This window comes from Lingula anatina, chromosome 4, assembly GCF_051362555.1.
Source record: "Lingula anatina isolate TDL-2025a chromosome 4, LinAna3.0, whole genome shotgun sequence".
NCBI classification, from domain to species: domain Eukaryota; kingdom Metazoa; phylum Brachiopoda; class Lingulata; order Lingulida; family Lingulidae; genus Lingula; species Lingula anatina.
The window spans coordinates 25,937,852-25,959,748 of record NC_141770.1 but is presented as its reverse complement, the minus strand read 5'-3'; positions in this window follow the sequence as shown (position 1 = coordinate 25,959,748).

Sequence of the window (21,897 nt, the reverse complement as noted above, 5' to 3'; positions counted from 1 at the left end):
AGCTGGTAAACGTCAGATGGTGTATGGGCACGGTGGGCCACGTACCTATATCACCAACTTCTCCCCCCCCCCCCCCCCCCAAAAAAAAAAAAAATTAATAAATGAATAAATAAATAAATAAATAAATAAAGAGACAAAATCAAATGATTTTCCATCTCTGTGGCGTACATTTCACGGTAAAATTAAGTTTTTCATTTATTTCTTTCCTGTGCCCTCAAGAAAATCCTGACTCACTATTCTACAGGGTACAAGGATATAATAAGGAAATATGCGCCGAAAACGTGAGTCGCCCAACATAGCTTTTAACAATGCGGTTATTGTGTAGTTGAACAATTTTTAAAATATGTAATGACTGTCACCTGATATTTTTCTGGTCAATGAAAAATCAAACCAAAAGCAACAAAGGTATACGCCCTGTGCCTTGTGGTATACAATGCGAGTTATCAGAAAAACAAATAGTTTTTAAATTTTGGCAATTTGGCAAATAATATTATGATCCACCCTATCGGGTTTGTTAAAAAGGAAATTGCAAAGAAAATTTAAATGTACTATGTAAAGGTTAACGCTTTTTAAATTCCATACATTCATCAGAAATACCTTATTGCAAATTGCATTTTAATTTTTATATCTGTTGAGAATCACGAAAAATGACAACAGAGCTGGTTGCAATACAAAACAGGACTTTTAATGTCGCTAAATACTTGCTGTTAATTATAATGTCTATTTTATTAACGACAACGATGCTATATGCTGTTGCAACAGATTAAGCTAAACTATGCAACTATTCAAAATATGGAACGCACTGACATCATTTACTATTTTATATGTTTTCAAATTTAAGCACGGTCGTTTGAAAGTAAACAAAACAACAAAATAATCTAAATTGTTAAGAACTGTCCTTTTCCTTACTTCAATACGTTTAAAGTCATAAACACTTACCGATCTGAAGAGAGTTTTTCTGGCGCATATGCAACTGGTTTTGAACGGGAAACAGACAAAAAGAAACCTGTCAAGTGTTATGAGAAAGATGAGAACTGCAGCCCAGTCTGAGGTGAAAATGTCTGCAGTGGATAATGTGTTGCAAAGGGCACTTGTGAACCCAGTGAAATGTCCTTTCTGATTAAAATCGGTCACTATCCCTACCAATAATTCACTCAATGCTCTAAGGACATGCGCTATTCCAAGGGTGCAAGACAAGAAGGACTTGGTTTCTGATCTTCCTTTCAGTTTCCGTTCGCCGCGCACAATAACGACCACTAGGATAATGTTGCACAAAAAAGACATCGGACAGAGAATATACACAGTATATATGTATACTTTTAACACCGCGAAAAATGTTTTTATCTTCAGGAAGGAACCGCCGGACAACCAGATGAGACATTCAAATGGATCACTTTTTACCACCATTTCCAGGATTCGCGGTTTGATTTCATCCACGTCCATTCCGCACGCGCGCTTTGCTAATTCCCGCGTATTATTCAAAACTTCCGCGGGAAGTACATTGGGTTGAAATGGACAGGATAGACCAGGTTCGTTAGTTGTCCATAACTGCTCTGATACGTCTTGTCGAAGGCAAAGGTACAACTCCTTACTGGTTTCTTGAGTATTTTTGGCCAGACACTCTTCTTTGTTCATCCCGTACAGCACCGTGACCACAAAAACGTCCTTTGACAACTCGACGACCCCACAATACTGAGCAAAGGTGCTGTTAGAGAACCAAGAGTCTGCGAAACGAACACTGTCTATCAGTCCGCTTGTAACCCTTGGTGAGCAATAGAAATATCTATCTTTCAAAACAGTTTTCAAATCTGATGAAGAGGGATCATAAAAAACATGAACGTTCTGGTTTTGTGGCGATGCTTTGATACATACATGCGTGCTTGAAGTAGCATTAGCTGTAAAGTTTCTACCTTGTGTAAGGTTACGGTTTCCCCATGCATTTTCAGTTTCGTAGACGATTTGCGACGTGCGCTCCAGGCCATCTTGTATCAAGCCGTCGACCGTTTTCTTAAAGTCATCAAAAGAGCTTCTTTTTGCACTGTTCGTCAGCTGAGTGCAATTTTCTCTTTCAACGCCCGTTAAAACAACAATCCTTCGCTTCGTGTCCAACATGCTGGTGTAATTTAAGACACACCATGGATCCATCGTTTTTAGGGCAACTTCCATCAAGTTGGTTTCAAATCCTAATATTGAAGTCATCTGGTCGTATAATTGCCTTGTAAAGTTAAAATGACATCCAGACAACACTTGAATTTTACCCACTCGACGCGAGACAGGATTCTCACTAAACAAATTTTTTATCTGAAAAAACGAGAGTTGCATAAAGCAAATAGGAAAAATGTAAAACAACATAGCTTTGGCTTGAAGTTACACGCCAAAGAAGTTACGAATGTACTAAGAAAACGTTGGAAAATGGACAGACCTCACCAGCTTTGCTTATATATGTGGTGTGATTAATTTCGTGATAGACAAGGATAAATGATGAAAGGTTTAATTGTTTCGGTTTCATGTTTAAATGTTCCGTGCAGAACTGTCTGCGAAATAACATACGTAAGAAAACAGTATCTTCACAGAGACGGCACGCACAACAATTTTCAAAAACTACAATTAAGATAATTGTATTTATGTAGGAAATGGTTTGTTTTTAGTGGTGGTAATAACTTTTTGATAATACGTCAACATTTTGTGTATAGGAAATAGTCTTAGTTTGGGTCTTGTGTCTGCACATTTTGACCTTAAGTAGTTGACCAAGGCAAGGTGATGACAGATGTCCAGAGTTTTTGAAATGGCTTAGCTGCTGTGTATCTAGGCACACACATTTTTATTTTATGTAAGTTGTTTTGGGAACTATTTCTATCGAGCTGCATCAGTGAGAAGTCATTCAGCTTTTTAGCTGCGGAGATACATGTATTTACCCGCAGTATTAGCAGCTACATTGTATTATTACTTACGTTTCTTTATTGGTATTTGTACACCCTCCACCATCCCCTACAACCTGCCTTCATCCTTGTGTTGTCTTTATTTTTCATTTGTACCAACTTTTTGCTTCAATAGTTGTTATTATTGTTTATCATTTTCTTCTTAATTAATCTTGGTGACACTATTTAACTTACTTTAATTTATACTTTTTTATTTGTAGCTTTTTATTTATTTATTTATTTATATTTTTTTGGGGGGAGGGCAACTTTTTGCTCCTATAGCTGTTGTGATTTCACATATTTTTCTTAATTAATCTTGGTTACACTCATTAACATACTTTATTATTTTTATATTTTGTCACTTAAATAGTTTAGGGTATGTTATATTATCTCACCAGTTTTGTAACTTTGTATCTTATTAGTTTTCGTCATTAATAAATGACAATTTTCAGTCATATGGACTTATCTTCCTTATTTTGGAGCAAAAACAGAGCTTCGTTGTGCTTGTGAACATTTGGCTACATACACTGTAAATTCATTTTCTTCGTCATTATTTTATGCCAGCTGAACTTGTTATGCTTAAGAGAGACAAAGCGAAAAGATCGACGACACAATGTCTTAAATATCAAAGCGTCCCAAGCGATATGTGAAAACCTTAAAATGAAAATATAGACATCAGCTTTCACGAGATGTTGAACTATCTATAAATTTAGTTAAAATGGACATTAGTATTATATCCAGGGTAGCTTGCTGAGAATACACACTTATAAGCCTACCTGCTTATAATTTCTGATGATAAATGTTCTCTTTTTTCGTCCATTCTGTAAAGAGCAAAAAGTTGGGGAATATTTCTTCACGTTATGCTATCTGATATATTACGATGGGATTTGGCTGTGTTTATAGTGGGAATACTTTTAGATAAGTGATCTTTAAGATATTTGTGAAATATGGTGACTTATCTCTTCTTGCCTCTTTGTGCATATAGTGAAGCTGCAGCTCTGTCAACCCAAACATGCCATATTTCTAATTCTGAAAACTCAGATTAACATCATTTTTTTATGCAGGAAGGGGACTATTGAAGGACTGCAATACATGTAAACAGGATATTTATATTGCCTGTGATACTTATCTTCTCGCTGACTGAAAGAAAAGAAAGAGACTTGTGGTGGACTGGGATTAAGGAATGGAGAAAAGGTTTCAAGATACTCAAAAATGTTCTCAAAATCTCTAAGGGGACACCCCTTATCATCTCCCCCCCCCCCCAACAGCCTTCTATCCTGACTGCAATCAATGCCTTATTCAGGCAGTTTCAGCTAATATTGTTGTCCCACCTTGAGAATGCAGGTAGAGGATAATTTCCCGTGATCTTTGAAATTCAGAGTCTGTCCGTAAATCATAGTCATTTTACCTGTCAAGTTTGGCTATGGACTCAGTTTATTCTACTTTTATCGATTCCTCTTGCCCATTTTTGCGATGAAATCTCATAAGTCAAAATGAGCGATCTGTAGGTGCAACATCGTCCCCACCTCACCCGTGGGTGTGATGTCCATAACAATAAGTGATTAAAGCTGTAATCGGGCGAGAAAATGCTCAGAACAGTCTCGCACATTCCCTAATCATACATTAATTTTGGTCACGATCAACATGCACTGTGTTAATGTTAATTCGTGCCTAAACTGTTCGACGAGAGCTCTCATACGTATACCAGGTAGGTAGCTTTCTAGTTATGTGAAAAAAACGTCAATGGCTCCATCGGGACATTTTCGTTGAGCTAAAAAAAGTCGAAGAGAAATTTTCAGAACCTGGAAATTTTTGTTCCTATGCCACTCATTTCTAAGCTTTTTGACAAATACAAAATGGGCGCCATATATCAAAATAAAATTTTACTAAACAAAAATAATTTTTCCAACAGTGTGATAATTTTGGTTTCCAGTATTTGACCAAACTGTAAGTTTTTATGGCGTTTCACAATAACATGTTTAGTTCCCGAAAAGTGCAAATCAATAAAGTGATTAAATTCCAGCAGAGATTAACGTGTTACAAAATATTATTCTCCATTCATAATGAGAATATGTGATCCTGTATACATGCATTTCCTAATTATGAATATTCTTTACTGTGTTATATATTATTTTAATTTTTATTGTGATTTTCTTACAGAAAATCTTCTGTAATACAGATATTATTATTATTTCCATGACACTTCTAACGTAGGTTAAAGAGACAGCAAATGTACCAATTAGAGAATTTCGTTCTCAGGAAACATCATCATTATAAAAGCAGTATATCACCTGTACGAATGAAATGGAACGTATGATGAGATCAGATATCACCATTCTATGGAACGCATAGCTTGGAATTTGCAATTTCATCAGTTAAAAACATGCACCGGTAATTCTAGTCTCGGGGGGAGGGGGGGTTAACACGCCAGTATAAATGTTATACCAATATCTGTTGATTTGTTGGGCTTATGCTATTGATAAAAAGATATTAAGAAGAATTAGAAAGATTCATCATAATTCGAATTGACTACCAAATGCCTATTCTAAACCAAAAATAGTTTGACAGTTGACATTTTCTGGCAAAAAGAATGGTTTTTCTTCTATTACAGACCATCAAAGTTGTTTCCAACGGGCCTCGTCTCTTCTAAAGGAGGGCATGTTGTTAGATGCAGGTTTACATTGCTGATATTCTGCTAAATTAGGCAACTAGCTTCAAATTGAAAAATTAGGAAGCAGATCAATGTACATAAAAATTTCCCTCGACAACGTCTCTCTCCCAGTTAAAGAATAGTTTTACATGATAAATGGTTCGTGATTTGAGGCGTGTGATCTCTGTTGGTAGGAGGAATGCTCTTTTCGGGACTTCGTGACTTGAGTTTCTTGGTTATGCTATCGTGATAAGACCTATATCTTTTGTATAAACCAACATGGGTTCCATAGCTGACCCGTTTGTTTCTACATCAAGTCATATTTCTGTTTCATAATTTGAAAAAAATCTTAACGCGGTAGAAGTGCTATAACAAAGAAGACTTTATTCTGCGTACATGTATTTTTCTCAATAAACGAAAATACGTTCAATAACACATATATGAGAGGGCAGAACAGCCGAGCCTTTACAAACAGGTGAGGTATTAAGGTTCCAACTGTCCAGGACATGGGGCACGATTGCTCACACGCACTCACACATACAATGTTAAAACGAAAGAAAACACTTCTGCAGCCTAAGAAAACACACACTCATGAATTGTGACTGTTGTGCAAGCTCACCTACTGCAATTCACAAATCTTATAAACTGAAAAATGGGTGACAATTTGAATGTGCTCTCAATGTGTGTGCGCAGACGGGCTGTGCCAAAAGATAGTTTTCTCTGTACGGAATGTCAAATTATTATTAGGAAGGATTATTAGAAACTTACCTAAAAATCTTAAAACTTATCTTAAAACAGTATTTACTTTACAGCGGTAGACTTGAACAGAAAATCAGGGTGGGGAGTTAAAAAAGAAACAAATAGAGCGATCAATCTGTAAACAATATATTTATTCCCTCACATAAATTATACAATGAATACGTGGTATAACATACACATGTACATTTTATTAAAAGTGTGTGCACTCATGTGGGTTCCGTTTTACATAAATGAAGCAATTTAAAAAAACTTAAGCTTTAAAATGCTTTTAAATGTTTAGACCAAATCTAAGTTTAATTTCACCTAACCTAAGAAAAAACAGAATTAGATCAATGAATTGAAGTTTTATAACTAGAACAAGGGCAGAGAGCCTCAGAGAGATAGACCTGAAGAGAAAATCAGGGGGAAATTTTTAAGGAACAAATAGTGCGATCTATCTGTAAACAATATGTTTATTCCCTCACAAAAACTTTACAATGAATAATTGGTATATCATCGTCATTTACATTTTGATAAAGACGTGTGCACTCACGCGGGTTCCGTTTTGCACAAATGAAACAATTAAAAGAAAAACCCTTAAACCTTAAAGTTGTTTTAATGTTTAGACCAAATTTAGGTTAAATTTGACCTAACCTAAGAAAAAACAAAATTAAATCATGAAGTTTTATAACAGAACAACATTGCTAATAGTCAGAACAATATTGATTTTAGTGGGTTTCTGTTAGTTTTCTATTTGGCTAATTTTCAGGGAATTCCTCTTATTCTTTCCCCAGCCCCAAATTAAATAGATGTGCAAAGAAAATACCGTGATCTAATTAAGTTAATGTTCATGATTATATGTAATGGTGATTTAAACTCTTTATGGAAATCGTCAGAGATACCTTAAAAGGAGACAAGAAAAATATTTGGTCAGAAAGCATGAGGTAGGGCTTACTTTTTATCAATATGAGAGAAAGTCGCAGAGAGCTTTACGGAATACCACTCAAAACAAACATATGTCGTTACAGTTGTGCAGCAGTCTGTATTTTCACAGAAAACAAGCAGAATGTATATATACTGACAGTCGATGAAAACGCATCATTTATTTATCAAATAATATTTTAAGTTCCTTTGGCACATTAAGAAAAAAAACAGTTTTCGTGTGAAATATGACCCATTTTTCAGTCACACAAGGTGAAATAAAGGTCAGAAAAGATCATTAAAATGCAAGGTTACGTGATCAAATCTCTTTGGTTCCGCCCAGCCTCCAGCCTCCAGCCCCCAGGGCCCGCAGTCGCTCTTCCAGTGTCAGACATGGCATCACTGAAAATTTTTGTCATGTGTCACACTGGATTTGGTGACTACCTTAAATAGGCTTAATTAATCACCATATATTGAATCTGATTATTTCACACCAATCACGAGACAGGAAAAACGCATGGTTTTGTATCAGCTGATCACAAAATCACTGAAGCGGAAATTTTAAACATCCGAGTGGTCAGCCCACTCTCTTATGACCAAACAAGGGCATTTGTACTCGTTTATATGGTTGGAATTGATTCTCGGTAAAAAAAAGTACAAGAAAGTTTTCTGCTGTGTTTCATTGACTGTCAGTACATCATCTGCCATTATTTTTGAGCGGTGTGAAAGGAATACATGTCTTCTGGACATACGTTCTCTGGGATGTACTGTCCTACCTGGACCTACAGATTCCCAGCTGTATTTATACGGAGCCAGGACATATATTCCTGCCGGACATAATTTCTTTTCACACTGAACAAATGTCCTACATAACAAATGTCTGTACAAGTAATATTAAATATTACATGCCCATATTATTATTATAAACGCGAAGGGATAGGAATCGGTAATTTTCGGACGGTCTTTCGAAGCGTTCACACAGGCTGATGGGTAAGGCGTCTGGATGAAAAAGTGACTACATGTACTTTATATTAGAAAAGTACGTGCTTTCCACTTTAACATGACAATAAAAAGGAATGGCTCTAATTTGAAATCACATGTACAGTTATATGATTTGATTTAACAAAATTAAAAATACAAAAGTAATTAAATGAAATTTGAATTTAATTTAGTAATTTTTGGTTCTTCTTTTCTTTATCATTTATTTAATTAAGGTGGGTTGGGAGTTCTATTTGAAATAAATCATTTATCCCGAAAAAGTATAGCTTTAATTATAAATAACATAATCTTGTCTGAATTTAATAAATTACATAACTTCAACAAAAATAAACGCACACAGCTACGTCTGGAAACATCAATTCTTAGTTTAATTGGAAAAAAATATGTCCGACAAGGCCATCGATTCGTGTCTGCAAAACTTAAAATACTAAGTAACAGTTGTCCTACGGACATGCATTACGGCAGATATTATCCATCCCTTCAGGACCCTGGTTCTGGAATTACTGCGAGATCTCAGTCGAATTTTAGCTATGTGTTGACAATTCGGGCTAACTTGGACGATTTCCACTCATTCGCAGTATTAAGTAAATTAAGTAAATGGGATTAAGTTGTCTTATCCCATAACTGCGACTGATTTTGCCTAATTTACTTACTAGTACGAATCTTAGGTAAAAATGAACGTGAATCTGAGAATCATTTTAATCCATTAAGGAAAAAACGTTAGGTAAAATATTCGAAATCAAAACGTTGGATTAAAAAGCCAGTTTTGTTGAATAGTGTATGTCCCCAGTTAATGTCATGATAAAGCAAATAAATAATCCTATACTGTGGTCAGACTGCCAACCGAGGCTGGGCATTGCAAATAAAATGTTGTATTGGCTGTCCCTAAATTCGTGTACTGGCAGTGTTTCGAGTAAACAACTCCTTTAACTGTGCTCGGAATTCCGAACCACTGATTAGAAAAACCAGTAAATTGAACGCATGGTATAACAACTCGCCAACTCTACCAACATAAAAAATATACCCTACAAACAAAGGTATTCCTTCAACAGGCACATATGCTATGAAAACCATACTTACAACAGAGGTCGTACAAAGAATAAGGAAAAAAAGAGACGAAACCAACAGAGACACGGTGCTTATTATTTCCTTATTCTTTTTCTTATATCTCCTGCCAGATGTGAGTTCTTTTCGGGATTTTCTTTGAGACCAGATAAAATGTATTATCTTGATGTTCATCCCAATAATGGAGAACAACATCATGATTCTACCGATGATGCGTATTGCTGCTACAATTCCTAAGCGTCTCTGCCATCCATGGTATTTCTCAACAGCTAACGCACACGGGGCGTCAGTGTACAGTAAGCTTGCAAAGGCCACGGCTCCAGATGCTGCTGCCCCGGCATAAACCATCTGCAAAAATGAAAGAAGTGACAGTTTCGGAGACTGGTTCGTGGTATAAGATTATGGTGGCTGATAAACGTCAGGTGGTGTAATTACTGCATATCATTGAATAATCTACGTACATGGTGGGGCACGTAACATTATCCTTCGTCCCTCCCTCCACCTCCCCTCCCCCCCCCCCCCCCCCCAACAAAACGTATGACAAACGAAACAAACTCAAATGATTTTGATCCCTGTGACGTTAATATCATGGTAAAACCAAGTTTTCATTTTTTTTCTTCTTGTGAAAAGTTGAGTCACCCAATGCAGCTTTTTAACAATGAAATTATTTTGAAGTTGAACAGTTTTTTAAATATGTAATGACTGTATATGAAAGATCAAATCAAAAGCAACATCTTCCAATCATACGTCATGTGAGTTATTTTTCTCAGTTATTAAAAAAAGCATTGTATTTGAAATTTTGTCCATTTGGCAAATAACATAATAATCCACCCTATCCCAAAAATCGGTGTTAAACATTTATAAACCCTCTTTTTAGTGTTAAATTTTTATGTCATAGTAAAAGTCACATAACTCCATCTTTATTACGAGCGTGACTCAAACACATATCGCTGATAACTCTACAGAGGGTATATCGAGCGTACTTACGTAAACGATTATGGATAATTCGGGTATATTTAAAAAAAAAGGAAAATACAAAGAGATTTAAAATGTGCTACTGGGTATGTTAAGGTTAGGGCCCTTTAAATTCCATACACTGATAAGAAATCATTTACTGCAAATTGCATGTTTAACTATTATATCTGTTGAGAATCACTGCATCATGAAAAATGACAACAGAGGTGGTTTCAATACAAATCGGGATTTTTCATGTCGCTTAAAACTTGCTCTTAAAGCAATAATAACTCTTCCGTTGAGATTCAAAATTCCGTAAGAAATACATTGTAAACAACGCATGGAAATATATTATATTGCATTTTACCACTAAAACGGCTGTTATTGCAGTAAAACTAAAATCTGTGCTTGTCAATGGGGCTTTCGATGTCTTTCTTCACGGTCGTCAAGGCATACGCTGCCAATGACGTTGGGGAGTCACGCGGATTTTCGCGTTCATTCGAGACCAAAGCAACAAATGGTGGCATAAGAGATAACGAAAAGTCCAGAACTGCACACATTGTAGATTTTAATGCAATTTTGAGCAATAAGACGAATACATCGTATGAATCTTATATTATTGTTATATAGTGTTGTAGCCGCTGCTTTTCCGCGGTTTTAAGTAGGTCACCAGAACCTCTCGCTCGATATGGCGTGACTATGCAATGTCAGAGAGGGCTCCGTCTGTTAAAATCTCTTAAGAGATTTTAACAAAAAACCAAACTTCTAGGAAAAAAAACCTGGACTAACTATGAATGTAGGAATGGGTCGCTGACCATTGGTAAGTACGGGAAAATTCCCGTTTACACCAGGAAAATTTTTGGCCAAAACGAAGTTATTATGACTTTAATGTCTATTTCAATAATGACAGGTACACGCTGATCATACAGATTAAGTCCAACTATGCTCTGAAATTCTGGAATCTTACCCTGAATCTCACTTCATAATTCATAGTTGGTTTGCAAAATATTGCATTTGACGTCTTAAAATTTAAGCGCAGTCGTTTGAAAGAAAATAAAAACAAATAAAAACAACAAAAGGCATCTAAATTGTTAAGAACTGTCCTTTTCTTTACTTCAAAACACTTACCGATCTGAAGAGACTTTTTCTGGCGCATATGAAACTGGTTTTGAACGGGAAACAGACAAAAAGAAATCTGTCAAGTGTTATGATGAAGATGAGAACTGCAGCCCAGTCTGAGGTGAAAATGTCTGCAGTGAATAACGTGCTGCAAAGGGCACTTGTGAATCCAGTGAAATGTACTCTCTGATATAAATCGGTCATTATCCCTACCAATAATTCACTCACAGCTCTTAGGAAGTGCGCTATTCCAAGGGTGCAAGACAAGAAGGTCTTGGTTTCTGATCTTCCTTTCAGTTTTCGTTCGCCGCGCACAATAACGACCACTATGATAATGTTGCACAAAAAAGACAACGGACAGAGAATATACACAGAATAAATGTATACTTTTACCATCGAGATAAAGTCTTTCATCTTCATAGCGGAACCGCTGGACAGCCAGATTAGGCATTCAAATGGATCACTTTTTACCACCATTTCCAGGACACGTGGTTTGATTTTATCAACGTCTATTGCACATGCGAGCTTTGCCAGTTCCTGCGTGTTGTTTAAAACTGCCGCAGGAAGTACACTGGGGCGAAATGGACAGGATAGACCTGGTTCGTGAGTTTTCCATAACTGTTCTGATATGTCTTGTCGAAGGCAAAGGTACAACTTCTTGTATTCTTGGATATTTTCGGCCAGGCACTCTTCTTTGTTCATCTCGTACAGCACCGTGGCTGTGAAAACCTCCTCTGACAGTTCGACGATCCCACAATACTTAGAATATGTGCTGTTAGAGAACCAAGAGTCAGTCATTCGAAAACTGTCTGTCAGTCCGCTTGCAACCCTCGGTAAGCAATAGAAATATCTATCTTTGAAAACAGTTTTCAAATCTGATGAAGAAGGATCATGACCAACATGAACGTCCTGGTTTTGTGGCGATGCTTTGATACATATATGCGTGCTTGAAGTAGCGTTGGCTGTAAAGTTTTTACCTTGTGTAAAGTTACTGTTTCCCCATGCATTTTCAGTTTCGTAGACAATTTGAGACATGTGCTCCAGGCCATCTTGTATCAAGCCGTCGACCGTTTTCCGAAAGTCGACAAATTTACTTCTTTTTGCGCTGTTCGTCAGCTGACTGCAATTTTCTTGTTCAACACCCATTAAAACCACGGTCCTGCGGTTCGTCTCCAACATTGTGGTGTAATTAAAGAAACACGATGAGTCCATCGTTTTCATGGCGACTTCCATCAAGTTGATTGGCATTCCAAATGTTGCAGTCGTCTGGTCGTATAACTGCCTTGTTAAGTTAAAATGACATCCGGACAACACTCGAATATTACCCACTCGGCGGGAGACAGGATTCTCACTAAACAAATTTTGTATCTGAAAATGTGAAAGTTGCATAATGCAAATAGGAAAAATGAAAAACAGCATAGCTTTGGCTGGGAGCTACACGTCGAAGAAGACACCCATGTACTGAGACAACGATGGCAAATTGACAGACTTACATGTAGCTAGCTTTACTTATATATGTGGTGTGATTAATTTCGTAATGGACAAGGATAACAAATGATGAAAGGTTTAATTGTTTCGGTTTCATGTTTAAATGTTCCGTGCATAGCTGTGTGTGAAATGACAGGATATCTCGACAGGTTCACAGGAATACATTTATGTGTGAGATAATGCAATGTCTTGGCAGAGCTGGCCTGCACAACAATTTTCAAAATCCTATATCTATTTTCTCCGTCAGGCATTATTTTATGCCAGATGTAATTGTTATGCGCAAGAGAGACAAAGCAAAAAGGTCGGCGACACAATGCCTTAAATATCAAGGCGCCCCAAATGTAAAAAATGAAAGTATAGACATCAGCTCTCACGAGATGGTGAATTACCTACCTGTAAAAATTAAGTCAAAATGGGCATTACTGTTACATGTATATCCAGGGTCGCATGCTGAGAATACACACTTAAAAGCGCTCCTTCGTCTAATTTCTGATCATAAATATTTTCCGTCCATTCCGTAAAAAGAAAAAAATAGGGAGTTTTTCTGTCGCATATAAAACTGGTTTTGAACAGGAACAGACAAAAAGAAACCTGTCAAGTGTTATGATGAAGATGAGAACTGCAGCCCAGTCTGAGGTGAAAATGTCTGCAGTAGATAACGTGTTGCAAAGGGCACTTGCGGGCCCAGAGAAATATACTGATATAAATCGGTCACTATCCCTTTCAATAATTCACTTAATGCTCTAGGGAAGTGCGCTATTCCAAGGTTGGAAGACAAGAAGTACTTGGTTTCTGATCTTCTTTTCAGTTTTCTTTCGCCTCTCACAACAACGACGACGAGGATAATGTTGCAAAATTTGCGGGAAATAATGTAACGAAATTCGGTACTATTTGTTCACGTTATGCTGTCTGAAAAAATTATGGTGGCACTTGGTTTGGTTTATAGTGGTAATGCTTTGAGATAAATCATCTTTAAGATATTTGTAAATACGGTGACTTGTATCTGCTTGCCTGCATAGTGATGCTGCGGATCTGTCAACCCAGACTTATCGGATTTCTAATGTTGAAAACTCAGATTTGCGTCAGGCAATGATTTTGAGAAAAGGGGGCTATTTGAAGACTGGCAATATATGCAAACAGAATATTTGTATCGCCTGTGATACTTATCTTCACGTTGACTGAAAGAAAACTGAGAGGCTTGTTGTCACTGAGATTAAGGGAAAGGTTGGGAAAAGGTTTAAAGATACCCAAAAAATTAATATTATAAATTATATTTCAAAAATCTTTAAGGGGACAACCCCGTGCCCTTCCCCCTCCCCTCCCCCTTTGCGATATTCACTGCCATCAATGTCTTATCAAGGTAGTTTTAGCTAATATTGTTGTCCCACCTGAAAGATGCAGATAAGAGAATTTCACGTGATCTTTGGACCTCTGGGTCTGTCCGTTAATCTTAGTCATTTTTTACTTGTCAGGCTGGAGCCATAGACTCAGTATATTCTACTTTTTCCTCGTCCATTTTTGCGATAAATTCTTATAAGTCAAAATGAGCGATCTTTAGGTGCAATATCATCCCCACCTCACCCGTGGGTGTGATGTTCATAACAATAAGTGATTAAAGCTGTAATCGGGCGAGAAAATGCTCAGAACAGTCTGTCACATTCCCTAATCATACATTACTTTTGGTCACGATCAATATGCAGTGTTAATGTTAATTCATGTCGAAAATGTTCGACGAGAGCTCTCATACACACACCGGGTTGGTAGCTTTCCAGTTATGTGAAAAAAACGTCAATGGCTCCATCGGGACATTTTCGTTGAGCTAAAAACGTCTAAGAGAATTTTTCGGTACCTAGAAAATTGGCAACCTCTAGGCAATTACAAATATCCAAGATGACCGGCAATTCCGATGACCGGCAATTCCAATAGAAATATATACCCTTGCATATGAAATGCTCTTGTTCTTGGCTGATACCACCATGTCAGCCCAACCATGCACTAGAAATGTTTGAATCGATCCCTTTACTGATTGGAATCATTTTTCAAACTTTTGACAAATACAAAATATTCTGAAACTAATTGTAGTGGAAAATGTCAAAGTCCCTTAAAGTTTTATTTGATTGGATATTCTATCACGTGTATACATGCAACAACTGCAGACAGGACTTTGGGAACCACCCAAGTATGATATGTACAGTGTACATGTAATGGATATAATATTCTAGATAAATTACTGCAAAGAAGACTCACAGGAATTGCCTATAAGGAAATATTCAATGAATCATTGGCAAATTATAATGGGAAATTCCTTTGATCACGCAGAAGATGCAGAGAAAACGCCAATGTTTGATCTGTGTGGAGATATGGGGTTTAATACTCTTGTATTTGTATAAAAAAAGTGAGTCGATTAATAAATTTTTGAAAGCTCCAACTCGGCGTCGTCGTCAGAAATTAGCCATAAATAAGTGTTATTCACTTATTTTTATTTCAACTAGTTATGATAATGATGAGTCTAAACACCTAAACATAAATAAACTTTTTCCAAAAATTTATAAAAATATCACTCTCCATTTATAATGAGAACATGAGACCCTGTACACATGCATTACTTAATCATGAATATTTTTACTGCGTTATAAATTATTTTAATTTCCATTGTAATTTTTTACATCAAATCCTCTGTGATAGAGATATTGTCATTATTTTCATGACACATCTAATATAGCATAAAGAGCCAGCAAATGTACCAATTAGATAATTTCGTTCTCAGGAAACATCATCATTATAAAAGCAGTATACCTCCTGTACGAATGAAATGGAACGTATGATGAGATCAGATATTACCATTTTATAAAGATATGAAGAAGAATTAGAAATATTCATCATAATTCGAATTGACTACCAAATGCTTATTCTAAACAAAAAAAAAACCCGACGGCTGACATTTTCTGGCAAAATAAATAGTTTTTCTTCCATTACAGACCAGCTACTCCGTTTCCAACTGACCATAAGCTATCGACCTCGTCTCTTCTAAAGGAGGGCATGTTGGTAGATGCGGGTTTACATTATAATAATAATAATAATAATGAATTTATTTTGAGTCTAAAATTAATGATAACATGTTCAGAAGACTTTAAATGTACATAAAACAATTACTTAAGAATCAATTATTAGGAATAGATAATTTAAAAATTACAGAGCTTAACGACAAAAAATTAAGAATATTCTAGATGAAACATACGTATTCTCACATAAAAGCACTTACAGTACATAACATGTTTGTTAAGAAAAAATAATCAATTCTAGGTAAAAAAAAAAACAGCCTTATTTGCACATAGAACAATTATAAGTAGAACATCCTTATTTCTTACAGTGCAAAAATGCAATTACTATAAATTTTTTAAAATCAATTTAAAAAGTCGATTATTAAAAAAAAATTCCTGAATAAGTATGTCTTCAATTTTTTTTTTTTTTTAATGCTTGGAAGACTCAATTGATCGGATTTCCAGTGGTAATAAATTCCATTCCTTTGGACCTGCTGATTTAAAAGGTGATTTTTTAAATGCTTGGTAGACTCAATTGATCGGATTTCCAGTGGTAATAAATTCCATTCCTTTGGACCTTCTGATTTAAAAGGTGATTTAATAGGTGATTCCGAATTGCGCCTATGTCCTATGTACTTAATGTTATATAGTGCTGACTTGCATATGCTAGCAATTTGCTTATTCATAGAAAGTGTTCTATCTAAAAAACATCAAGATTTTTTTAGCATTGCTGATAGACTTATTTGCTTATTCATAGAAAGTGTTATATCTAATAAAAAAAACACCAAGATTTTTTTAGCATTCCTGATATACTAGTAAATTAGGCGCCTAGCTTCAATTTGAAAAATAATGAAGTTGATCAATGAACATAAAAATTACCCTCGACTCCTGTGGCAACGTCTCTCTCCAAGTTAAAGAATCGTTTTACATGATAAATGGTTCGTGATTTGAGACGTGTGATCCTATTGGTCAGACAAATGCTCTTTTCGCCACTTCGTGACTCGAGAGTTTCTTGGTTAGGCTATCATGATAAGAGGGGGGTTAAAAAGAAACAAATAGAGCGATCCAAATGTAAACAATATGTTTATTTTTATTCCCTCACATAAATTATACAATGACTATGTGGTATAACATACACATTTATATTTTGATAAAGGCGTGTGCACCCATGTTGGTTCCGTTTTGCATAAATGAAGCAATAAAAAACTTTAAGCCTTAAAATTGTTTTAATGTTTAGACCAAATTTAAGTTAAATTTCACCTAACCTAAGACATAAGAAAAAAAGCAAAATTTTATTTTTTTTTCTTAGGTTAGGTCAAGTTTAACTTAAATTTAAAAATTTAAAAATCAATGAAGTTTAATTACAAGAACAACATTGCTAATAGTCAGAACAAATTTGATTTAAATGGAATTCTATGAATTTTCTTTTTAACTGAAATTTTCAGGAAACACTTTTTATTCCTTCCCCACACCAAATTAAAAAGATTTGTTAAGAAAATACTGTGATCTAAGTTAATGTTCATGATTACATATAATGATGACTTAAACTCTCCATGGAAATCATCAGAGATACAGTAAAACGAGACTGTGTTACTTCATACAAGACGAGAAAACGTGCGGCCAGAAAGCGTGAGGTAGCTATAGGGCTTACTTTTTATCAATGAGTGAAAGTCACAGGGAGCATTACGAAATAACACTCAAAACAAACATGATATGTCCTTAAAGTTGTGCAGAAATCTGTAGTTCCACAGAAAACAAGCAGAATGTATATATCATCTGCCATTACTTCTGACCCGGTGTGAAAGGAATGCATGTCTTGTGGACATACGTTCCCTGGGATGTACTATCCTAGCTGGACCTAGATTCCCAGCTGTATTTATAAGAAGCCAGGACATATTTTCTTGTCGGACATAATTTCTTTTCGCACTGAACAATCATACATAACAAACGCCAGTACAAGTAATATTTTAATGTTGAAATATTACATGCCCATACAATTATTATAAACACGAAGGGATAAATATCTGAATTTTTCGAACGGTCTCCCGCAGCGCCCACACAGGCTGACTGGTAAGGCGTCTGGATGAAAAAGTGACTTTATATAAGAAAAGTACGTGCTTTCCACTTTAACATGACAATAAAAAGGAATGGCGCTAATTTGAAATTACATGTACAGTGATATGATTTTATTTAACAAAATTAAAAACACGAAAGTAATTAAATGAAATTTGAAAATAATTAAGTAATTTTTGGTTCTTCTTTTCTTTCTCTATCATTTATTTAATTTAGGTGGGTTGGGAGTTTTATTTGAAATAATTTAATTATACATATAGCATAATCTCGTCTAAACTTAATAAATTGCATAACTTCAACAAAAATGAACACACAATGCTACGTATGGAAACATCAATTCCCAGTTTAGTTGGGAAAATATGTCCGACAAAGGACATCGATTCGTGTCTGCAAAACTTAGAATTCTAAGTAACAGTTGTCCCGCGGAAATGCATTACGGCAGATTTTGGGCTAACTTGGATGATTTCCACTCATTCGCAGTATTTGGCATTTTACATGCATTTATGAAACCCTTCATTGTGGATAGCATGCACTGATAGGCGAAAGTTATTCAGTTGTCTTATCCCATAACTGCGACTGATTTTGCCTAATTTACTAACTAGTACGAATCTTAGATAAAGATGAACGTGAATCTGAGAATTATTTTAATCCATTAATGAAAAAAGCGTTCGGTAAAATATTTGAAATCAAATCAATATTCGAAATCAAAACGTTAGATTAAAAAGCCAGTTTTGTTAAAAAGTGTATGTTTCCAGTTAATGTCATGATAAAGCAAATAAACTATCCTTACTGTGTACAGACTTCTAACCGAGGTTGAGTATTGCCAAAAAGATGTCGTATGGGCCTCCCTAAATTCGTGCACTGGCGGTGTTTCTTGTTAACAACTCCATTAACTGTGCTCGAAATTCCGATCCACTGATTAGAAAAACCAGTAAATTGAACGCATGGTATAACAACTCGCCAACTCTACCAACATAAAAAATATACCCTACAAACAAACTTATTCCGTCAAGAGGCACATATGTTATGAAAACCATACTTATAACAGATGTCGTACACAGAATAAGGAAAAAAAGAGACGAAACCAACAGAGACACGGTGCTAATTATTTCTTTAATCTTTTTCTTATTTCTCCCGCCAGATGTGAGTTCTTTTCGGGCTTTTCTTTGAGCCCAGATAAAATGTATTATCTTGATGTTCATCCCGGTAATGCCGAACAACATCATGATTCTACCGATGATGCGTATTGCTGCTACAATTCCTAAGCGTCTCTGCCATCCATAGTATTTCTCAACAGCTAACGCACAGGGGGCGTCAGTGTACAGTAGGCTTGCGAAGGCCACGGTTCCAGATGTTGCTGCCCCGGCATAAACCATCTGCAAAAATGAAAGAAATGACAGTTTTGGAGACTGGTTCGTGGTATAAGATTATGGTGGCTGATAAACGTCAGATGCTGTTAGTAACTGCTTATCCGTGGCGGATCTACGTGCATGGCGGGGCAGGTATCATTACCTTCGGTCCTTCCCTACCCCCTACCCCTCCCCCCCAAAAAAAAAAAAGTATGACAAACGAAACAAACCCAAATGACTTTTGATCCCTGTGGCGTTCACATCATGGTAAAATTAAGTTTTACCATAGAGGGTATATCGAGCGTACTTACGTAAACGATTATGGATAATTCGGGTATATTTAAAAAAAAGAAAATACAAAGAGAATTAAACTATGCTACTGGGTATGTTAAGGTTAGAGCCCTTTGAATTCCATACACTGATAAGAAATCATTCACTGCAAATTGCATGTTTAACTATTATATCTGTTGAGAATCACTGCATCATGAAAAATGACAACAGAGGTGGTTTTAATACAAATGGGGATTTTTTATGTAGCTTCAAACTTCCTCTTAATGTCTATTTTAATAAAGAAAGGTACACGCTGATGATATAGATAAAGTTCAACTATGCTCTGAATTTTTGGAATCTTACCCTGAATCTCACTTCATAATTCCCAGTTGGTTTGCAAAATATGGAATGAACTTACAGCATATTTGCCATGTCTTAAAATTTAAGCTCAGTCGTTTGAAAGAAAATAAAAACAACAAAAAGCATCTAAATTGTTAAGAACTGTCTTTTCTTTACTTCAAAATTAACACTTACCGATCTGAAGAGAGTTTTTCTGGCGCATATGAAACTGGTTTTGAACGGGAAACAGACAAAAAGAAATCTGTCAAGTGTTATGATGAAGATGAGAACTGCAGCCCAGTCTGAGGTGAAAATGTCTGCAGTGAATAACGTGCTGCAAAGGGCACTTGTGAACCCAGTGAAATGTCCTTTCTGATCTACATCAGTCATTATCCCTACCAATAATTCACTCACTGCTCTAAGAAAGTGCGCTATTCCAAGGGTGCAAGACAAGAAGGACTTGGTTTCTGATCTTCCTTTCAGTTTTCGTTCGCCGCGCACAACAACGACCACTAGGATAATGTTGCACAAAAAAGACAACGGGCAGAGAATATACACAGTATATATGTATACTTTTAACACCGCGATAAAGTCTTTTATCTTCGCAGTGGAACTGCTGGACAACCAGATCAGGCATTCAGATGGATCATTTTTTACCACCATTTCCAGGACACGTGGTTTGATTTTTTCTACGTCCATTGCACACGCGCGCTTTGCTAATTCCCGCGTGTTATTTAAAACTGCCGCCGGAAGTACACTGGGTCGAAATGGACAGGATATACCTGGTTCGTTAGTTGTCCATAACTGCTTTGATACGTCTTGTCGAAGGCAAAGGTACAACTTCTGACTGATTCCTTGAGTATTTTCGGCCAGGCACTCTTCTTTGTTCATCCCGTACAGCACCGTGGCTGTGAAAACTTCCTCTGACAACTCGACGACCCCACAATACTGAGCATATGTGCTGTTAGAGAACCAAGAGTCAGTCATTCGAAAACTGTCCGTCAGTCCGCTTGCAACCCTCGGTAAACAATAAAAATATCTATCTTTCAAAACAGTTTTCAAATCTGATGACGAAGGATCATGATTAACATGAATGTCCTGGTTTTGTGGCGATGCTTTGATACATATATGCGTGCTTAAAGTAGCGTTGGCTGTAAAGTTTTTACCTTGTGTAAGGTTACGGTTTCCCCATGCATTATCAGTTTCGTTTACAATTTGAGCCATGTGCTCCAGGCCATCTTGTGTCAAGCCGTCGACCGTTTTCTTAAAGTCAACAAAAGTACTTCTTTTTGCGCTGTTCGTCAGCTGACTGCAATTTTTTTGTTCAACGCCCATTAAAACAAATATCCCGCTCCTCGTGTCCAACATTGTGGTGTAATTAAAGAAACACGATGAGTCCATCGTGTTCATGGCGACTTCCACTGAGTTGATTTGCATTCCAAATGTTGAAGTTATCTGGTCGTATAATTGCCTTGTTAAGTTAAAATGACATCCGGACAACACTTGAATTATACCCACTCGGCGGGAGACAGGATTCTCACTGAACAAATTTTTTACCTGAAAATGTGAAAGTTGCATAATGCAAATAGGAAAAATGAAAAACAGCATAGCTTTGGCTGGGAGCTACACGTCGAAGAAGTCACCAATGTATTGAGACAACGATGGCAAATAGACAGACTTACATGTAGCTAGCTTTGCTTATATATGTGGTGTGATTAATTTCGTGATGGACAAGGATAAGAATTGATGAAAGGTTTAATTATTTCGGTTTCATGTTTAAATGTTCTGTGCAGAGCTGTGTGTGAAATGACAGGAGATCTCGACAGTTACACACGTATACATTTATGTAAGAAGAAAAACAATGTCTTGACAGAGCTAGCCTGCACAAGAATTTTCAAAATCCTATATCTATTTTCTCCGTCAGGCATTATTTTATGCCAGCTGTAATTGTTATGAGCAAGAGAGACAAAGCA